The following is a 9,046-nucleotide window of genomic DNA, read 5'->3' on the forward strand; positions in this document are numbered from 1 at the left end:
ATTCACGCGCTACCCAATTGGTTTTGACCTGGTCTACAAAGTTGCAGAAGAAACTTTTTTTAGATTCTTCATCGATTTGAAGTTACAAAGGCACAGATTGCTAGCTACATGCAATTTTCTTCTCTCTTTCACCATATCAACTTTCCATTCTATCCTTATTGTAAATATATTATAATAATGTGCTTTGGGCACCCACCTCTTGTAATCTAGCTCCCTTTCTCTATTTTGTCTACCACCACCCTTGGCTTCTTGCATGATGACCAAGGTGGGGACTTGTCCCATCCACTATTCTCCATATTTTCAAAGATGCCATACATCATCTAGGATTATGTTAATAAAGAAGATTAGCTTAATCTAATCCCTCATGGAGGCTATATAAGGAGCCCATGGAGATGTAGAGAATGACAATAGAGGAAATGACAATGACAAGCACATGAGAGCACTCTAAAATACCCTCATGCTAGTCTATCTCTTTGAGGTAAGCTATGAGTGAGTTCTTTTATTATGTAGCATAATGGCAAGCTTCCTCTACCTCTTCTCCTCTTATCTCCTTCTCTTCTCATCTTCTCATTCCATGAATACATAATGGCAAGCTTCTTCTACCTCTTCTCCTCTTGTCTCCCTCTCTTCTCATCTTCTCATTCCATGAATACATAATAGCAAGCTTTATCTACCTCTTCTCCTCTTGTCTCCCTCTTCTCTCATCTCTCTCTCTCTCTCTCTCTCTCTCTCTCTCATATTTTAATATGGTGTCTAGTACATATATTCTCTCTTTGAAGTTGTGTCTTGGTTCTTTTGATTCTCTTTGAGAAAAGGGATGTCCTAGCCCATCCTCCCTTTGGCTAGGTGGTGCCCCTATTTAGTTCTCTTAGTGAGGATTGGAGATTGGATGGGTAAGAGGCAACCCATTCATCATTTAAGCCCTCAATACCATAATGCACTGTTTACAACAATCATAGATGTAATTATGGCTATAGTTACTCTCCCAAAAAAAGATTAGAATATGTGCATATGCTCTTGTACTTGTTGTTTATTGCTACATTTATTTAGGTTCTTTTATGTTTGCTCAAGCAATCCACTTTAGCGTGCCATTGACACAAATGAATACAAATTACTAATGCTACAAGAATTACTATATATGGAGAGTGACCCTAAAGTAGCCTAATGCTCAAAAGTTTTGGACTCTTCTATGATGCCTTTGTGATCTCAATAAATTGCCAATTTTTCCTCTTTTCTAGTTGCCTTCATCTTGGTGATCTCACTTGGTCCTACTTTGAGTTCTATTAGTATGATCTCATATGTGATCCTTAGTTTGGTTCCCTTGAATTTTTTTTATTTTTTTAGTGCTTCAATTTCATCTTGTACATCTTCAAACTCCAAGGTTGATTGGTTATTCTCTTCTTTGATGATGTGTGATGGTGTCACCTACTTGAAAAATTCATTTTGTAATATTTTATTCACTTTGGTTTCTCCATGCCACCCATGAAGAAGTCCTCCTAGTCATGCATGAGATTCAATCTTCTTTCTAATGTATCTTTTTTTTCTATAGAGAAAATAATGTCCCTGATACCTTGCTATCTTCTTCCCTCATTGTTTTAATTTCCTTTTGTACCTTCTTTTACAACTTGGTTGTCATGTCATTGACTTCATCTACAATATTCTTATTGGTTGTCATCTTTGTAGTTAATTTCTTCTTTATTTGAGTCATGTATATATGTACCTTAGAAATTGATATAATGATACCATCAAGTTTAAGGTATATGTGACTGCCAAAAGCTCCAAATCAGAAGTAGCATAGTTACTTTCCTGGGGCTTCAACTCGTGAAAAGTGTATGTGAGGGGATGTCCCTCTTGAGTATACATACTAATGCTAATGTACTTGCATTAATTATGACTTTAAACACCTTGGTAAGATTTGGCAACTTGAGAATGGATGCTATGGTCAAGCACTCCAATTTGTCAAAGCTTTCTTACTCAACACGAGCTCAACACTAGTCTAGATAATTTGTGTCTACTTCTTGAGTAATTCCATGAGAAGTGCTATAATTAAGCTATAATCCTTACAAAAGATTTTGTACAAGATTGTTAGACTAGGAAATCCATCGGCTCCTTTGATCGTTTGTGGTGGCAACCAATCCTAGATATCGTTGACCTTGGCTGGGTCAACAATAATTCTCTCTTTTGAGACAATGAATCCAAGGTATTTAATCTGCTCCTTGAAAAATGTACAATTTACTTTCCTAGTGTAGAGCTTATTTTCTCTTAGTGTCATCATGGTATGAAATTGGCATGAGTACCCTTCTTCCTTTGAATAAATTGAGATATCATCTAAGAAGACTAGGACAAACTTGTCTAGAGATGCTCTAAAGATATCCTGCACTAGGCTACTAAACGTAGTTGCCACATTGGCTAGACCAAATGACATAATGGTAAACTCATAATATTTATACCTTTATTATTGAAGGCTATCTTTGGAATATATTTCTTCTTGATCTTGATCTAAGATGTATCTTGAAAATTCTTGTAACCTATCTCGGAGCTCATCGATTTGAGGGATAGGGTACTTTTTCTTGATTGGAACTTGGTTTATAGTTCTTTTTTTCAATGCACAATCTAAAGGAGCCATGCTTGTTCTTCTGAAATAGAATTGGTGCATCCCAAGGAGAGTTGATGGGATGGACAAATCCTTGGTCTAACAATTGCATGAGTTACTTCTTCAGCTCTATGGCGTCAAGGATAGACATTCTATATGATCTTCTTGCAACAATAGGCCCTACATTAAGAATTACTTTGATCATATGATCCACTTTCCTTCTTGGTGATAACTGTGGCAATTTATTTGAAAATAAATCTATATACTTATTCATCCAGGAATATTCTTCTTCTCTCTTAGATGATTGGTCTAGCTTGTTGAGGTTTATTAAGCTCAATGGGAGTCCCTGTCTTATGCCTTGGGCTATCTAAGAAGCTTTGCCAATTTGGATTTTTGGTTTTCTTGCTTTGACTTAAGAAATAGCTAAATTTCCTTGAGGGTTTCAGAAGATTACTAATCCTTTGCCACAACGAATGTTTGAATTGTCATTGGTAAATGCATATCTAGCGAAAATTCATAAGCTCCCAATTTCACGACTTTGAATCTAACCTTGATTGGCTTAGTTGATTTAGTTTGTTTGGTCGATAGAATCTCTCTTCCCCTAATAAATTCTTTGTCCATTCAATCTTTAGGTGCAATTTACTTGCATAGGACCTTGAAAGGAGAATAGGACCTTGAAAGGAGAACTTTTGTGATTTTCAGGTACCTATATAACAAAAAATTGTCAATATTACCATGTGTTGTCAAAGGTGGTGTGAATTTGCTAGATGGCAATTCTATACTTGAATGGTTTTTGTCTACTACCTTTATTTAGCTTGGGGAATTAGTCCCTGAAATATCCTACTTAGTAACAGCTGTAGCATTTCCACTCATCATTGTTCTTGTTGGTTTGGGTTTTAGTATTGACAAGACTGGCCTATCCTTTCTTCCCTTAGCCAAACTATTGATTGATTGGTCTCTTTAGAGGAATAGATTTTTGGCCATTGCGCTATGATTATTTTGATTATTCTAAGTAATGTTTGCTATTGGGCTTTTTGTTATGGGCCTTAGTCAATGGAGTCACCCATACAAAAGCATCTTGTAAATCACTTGCTTGTATTGATGATAGTTAAGCATTAAATGGAGGATTCAAGCATTGGTAGAATCTAGCCACTTGAATATTTGGGTGTAGTTGGCCCTACTTAAAAGAATGATACAAACTCAGGTGAAAAATAATACATTAGGTAGTTGGATCATGATGAATAGAAACTCATAAGGCTAAGAAAATAATGGAATATGACCCTGCATTTGTAGCCTCAAATTGATAGCTTGGTTGGAGAATGGACCCATCCTTGAAATTTTTTTAAAACAATCACTACTAGAAAAAATCTTTCACTCCAAAATGACAACAGTTGTTGTAAGACAAAGAAACACCTAACAAAAAGCAATCAAAGCTAGGTCAAAGAGTCAATGGAGACCATCCATTCAAGGAAAGAAGTGGTCTTAAAGGTAAGAAAAGGAAGGAAGAATATGTTGGACTTTTGGTATATCCACATATTCATGAGTTTGACAACATAGCCATGTAGAATGATATCTTAGAGTGCTCATGATTGTGCGTAAGAGAGAATGTGTGTGGAGATAAAAGAGAGAAAGACACAAACTTGAAGCAACGCAATATTGTATTAATGTTGATCGAGAATGTAAGGAGTGATTACAATGTGGGAAAGAGTCTCTTTCATAGGCATAATTTTTTTTTTCTTGCTCACAACATAGGTGACCTCATAGTCATATGGAGATCCATAGTTATATTTATATATTCTCTCATGGATCCAATACATCTCCCCTTTTCTATTAAATAGAGGAGGATTCATACGAACCTATTAGAAGGGGTATTTTTCAATACCCTTCCTTTGAACAAAACAAAGTTGACTAGGTGGCATTTACTCCCTAAATAAAAACTGATAAAGAATATATATGAAATGGAAGGAGTTTCTTGATTCTCTACTCTAATCAAGATTACAATGAATTAGACATTTGGTGTCTATGGAGTATCTTGGTTCTCCCCATTACCCGAGAATATAAGACAAAACAAACATAAACATAGAAATGTACAAGTGTATAAGACAAAAAAAACATAAACATAGAGAAATACAACAGTCTCTTGGTTCTCTCCATCACTTAAGAATGTAAGACAAAACAAACATATACATAGAGATATATAAAGTGGAGGTAATTCCCATAAATAAAAACCTGATCACTAGCAAATAATTTTCAAGAAATAGTGTTCAAAATTTTTAAATGAGAGGATAAGAATAGATATTTAAGCTTAATGGCAAGCACAAAATGTGACTCTCAATAGAAAAGAGAACTTGAGCACCAAATATGAGAGTGGTTTGTTGATGTAGAAGTTTATTGTTGGATAAGGATATTTGAGGTCTAAATGATGCAAAAGCATCTTGTACATTGATCTTCTTAATGAAGTGATCCAAAAGTAATTTTAACAATCCTCCCTTGCATGTAGCATGCAAATGTGCTCTCTCTTGGCCCCATAGTCTTCTTTTGAAGATTTGACTCCATGTATTGTGGAAGCTTGTTGATTTGATCAAAATGGCTTTTTCCAAATTTGATTGAAAAAGATGTTCGATAGAAATAAGCTCTAAGATAAGTGGATATAAAAGAGGAGTATGTGAAAAAGGAATTGAAAGTGAACTGGTTCAATACAACTACAATCTAGACTTTTTCTATTTACCACATGATTTAGGACTTGTTGCACAAGCATACAAGCATGACATTGGTTGTGCATTTTGTCTAGTAGATAGATGGAAGGATACTAATGTGCTTTGTGTTGTGGTGAGTAGATTATTAGATAGAATTATGTGATTAATATTTTTAAAAAATTTATTAAGTATAAATAATCTTTGGGCGAATTTAAATGATAAGCATAATATATAATTTTGTGTGTGTGTGTGTGTGTGTGTGTATGTGATATTACACATTATTAACATTATTACTTTATTTATGAATTATAAGTATAAGCTTCTTTGGTGATGATTTTAACTTAATCATCGATCTTTGGTACAATTAAATGAATTGATTTAGTATTTTTGATAAAAATAATATTAAAATATTAGATTTAATATATACTTTGATCAAAATAAGCTTTCAATATAGAATTCTTTACTATTTTGTTTACAAGGTTCATTTTTAGAAAGCATTTCTAGCTTTCTTTATAAAAGCAACAAGAATATGTATAAAATAGAAGAATAGGCCCAAAGCTTAGTTTTGTTATTTCTCCCGTATTTAGAGTCGGGATTTAGAGCTTTTAGGCTTTTAGGGCCATTTTAAAGGTTTTGGATATGGTGTTGATATCAAAAACCCATGACTTGGCTTATAGAATTCTTTGTAGTAATTACAACAAGCTACATGAAACCTTTTAATGTACAAAACTTTGTATTTTGTTTGATATTTGTACTTTCTTCGCAATTAGAGATATGATGTGAATCTTAGTAACTATGTAAATCAATTAAATAATAGAGGATGAAAAACCTAGCTTTTCTTACGGGGAGATTAGACCCCGTTGTACATTTTCTCTTATTTTTTCTAAATTTGTTTCCTTATTCAAATTCTTCTATGCTTTATAAAGTTGTTTGTATCTAAGATTTGGGGTGCTAGATTCAACACATGGTCGACTTTACAAACAAGAACTGTATTTATATTGATGCTTAGAATGTTATGAGTAATTACAATGTGGGATAGATCCTCTTTTATAGGCACAGACAAGTTGCTCTTGCTTACATCATTAGTGACCTCACAATCACATAGGGATTCAACTAGCACCTCACACGACTATGTTTATACATTCTCTCATGGGTCCAATAGATCTCCCCTTTTCCTTCAAATAGAGGAGGATTTTCGTGAGCCTATTTGAAGGGGCATATTTTAATTGACCAATGTGGTGTCGATAGTGATAGAGTAAATTTTTAAGAAATAGTCTTAAACACTTGAATCCATTAGATAGAATATCTTAGTCACCTCTTTGTATCCTATACTATGTGGATTATAGATTTTAAGATTTGGGAGTCAAGTTCATTTCAATGCACATAGAATTTAAATCCCACTTTGAGAATTTTAACTCATGTATGTACAAAAATTCTTACAAAAGAATGTTGAGCCATGGGTAAGCTAGTTAAGTCTTTGAACATTTGTAAGTCTAATGTAAGGAACCAATCTACTATGGGTAACACACAAAGGCCCAAGGATATTGTAACTAGGCAAGGTGGCTATACTAGCAAGAGAAAAGGAATTGAACATGCCCACTCTTGAATCCCATGTATTTAAAGTTCAAATTTAATAGAATCTTCGATTCTTATGCGTGTAACTTTGTGAGAACTTTCTTCTTTATCTTCTTCTCAACCATCTTTGTACTTCTATCATAGCTTGAGAGAGAGAGAGAGAGAGAGAGAGAGAGAGAGAGAGAGAGAGAGAGAGAGAGAGAGAGAGAGAGAGAGAGAGAGAGAGAGAGAGAGAGAGAGAGAGAGAGAGAGAGAGAGAGAGAGAGAGAGAGAGAGAGAGAGAGAGAGAGAGAGAGAGAGAGAGAGAGAGAGAGAGAGAGAGAGAGAGAGAGAGAGAGAGAGAGAGAGAGAGAGAGTCAATGTGAGTATGAGATCTCAAAAGAGGCTTCCCCTCTTCATCCTCTTGAATTTATATCCTTCCTATTTTTCTATTCTCACTTTTTTGGAGAGAGTGAAGCCACTGCTATAACTTGAATGATAGAGTGAGTGAGAGGTTGAGAGGGGGTAAATGAGAGTGAGTGAGTGTGTGCAAGGGCTTGAGAGAAGCTACCCTTCTCTTATTTTCTCCACCCTTCTTCTTCCTCTCCCTCTTTGATTATGGTGGCAATGATGTACAGATCTAGGAGAAAAAGGATACGTCATATTAAGATGGGTGACATTTGGATCACAAGACCATCAAAAGTAGTCTAAACAAATCAAAATAGAACAATAGTAGGGAGGTAAATTTTGGTGAGTATAACATAGCCTTTGAGCTTGCAATGACTTTCTTGAATACATAGAATAGAGTGGGGGAAGAAAAGTCAATTTGGAGCTTATGTATGAGCTGACTATGCGAGAGGTAGCTTGATCCATAGAAAGTAGAATCTATTAAGAAAAAACGTTCCACCTAGTCAAATTAATGTATTGAGCTTAGAAACACAACATCTTGGTTCCATTTTTGGAATAAGGTAGAATCTACTATTTGTTGGTTTCCTATATTCTCCTCATTTGTGTAGGAATAGGAGGCCATGATTTCTTGAAGAGGATGGAGAGATCCATTACTCTCCCTTACACAAAGAATAGTTGATATGAAACACACATATGGTTAGCCTAGGAAGGCCAACTTAGAAGGGAGTCCATTTTAAAAATGAGGATATCTAGAGATTATACAAGAGATTAGAGTAGGTTAGATTTTGGTCACTTGTTAAAAAATCCAAGAAGATCATAGTCTAGTATGGAGCAATATAATTTATTTTTTCTTTTGGTTACTTTCATGGATTCAAATGACTTTTTTATTTATCTATTTTTTGGATATGGATTTCTTCTCATGCTTGTTAGTAGTAGATGGAGTATAAATTTGGACTTTCTTTCCATTGTTTTGCTTGATGTATGAAGGGTAACTCAAGTCACATGCCTCTACCATCACCATGACTATATCTCTAGTATCATCACAATTGCATACATAGGGGATTATCATGACTATGGGAGGCTACATAGTTGCCATCATCACATGACTTGAGATAAGGATACTTGTCATCATCATTTTGACTACTTGATATAATCACCTTGACTACCTTGTCATCACCTTGACTAACCAAAATTCACATTATGTGACCATTATAAGAAGTCCACCGGTTAAGAAGATAGAGGAGGGTTAACAATTTGAAAGAGATGGAGCAACTATAGATATGGTAGGGGTTGTGAAAGTTTTTGCAAGAGGTATGTTGTCAAGTAGCATGCAATGGGAAGAGGGGCATGATTTTTCGGTATAAGGCAATTATGTTCTTGGTCGAATCATATTTCTCATATCATGGATAATTAATGAATACAAGTGAGTATTATTAAGATAATTATGGTATATCATTAAGTGAAAAATATGATCTAGACTGCCTATCAATACTCAAAGAGTAGAGTTGGTTTAGCTTGAGTAAGTATTGTGTAATATGCCTACCTAAACAAACATCGATAGTACATATTTTAGTAGCCCATCAAGAATGGCAGTAATCAAGATTACTGCCATCTGGGAGTCCTTAGAATAACCACACATTTGTAACCAAGAACTACTTGAGCTACCTCATAGGGGAAGCTTCACCTCAACCTTATAAGGATTAACTTGAAAATGAGAATCTAATTCAAATGTTATTGTCACCTATCAACCATCTAGCATCAACTTCTGAGGTGGATGCATTTCTATCATCCCTCA

This window comes from Lygodium microphyllum, chromosome 4 (genome assembly GCF_053477565.2).
Source record: "Lygodium microphyllum isolate KBCC chromosome 4, Lygodium_microphyllum_v1.1.10, whole genome shotgun sequence".
Lineage (NCBI taxonomy): Eukaryota > Viridiplantae > Streptophyta > Polypodiopsida > Schizaeales > Lygodiaceae > Lygodium > Lygodium microphyllum.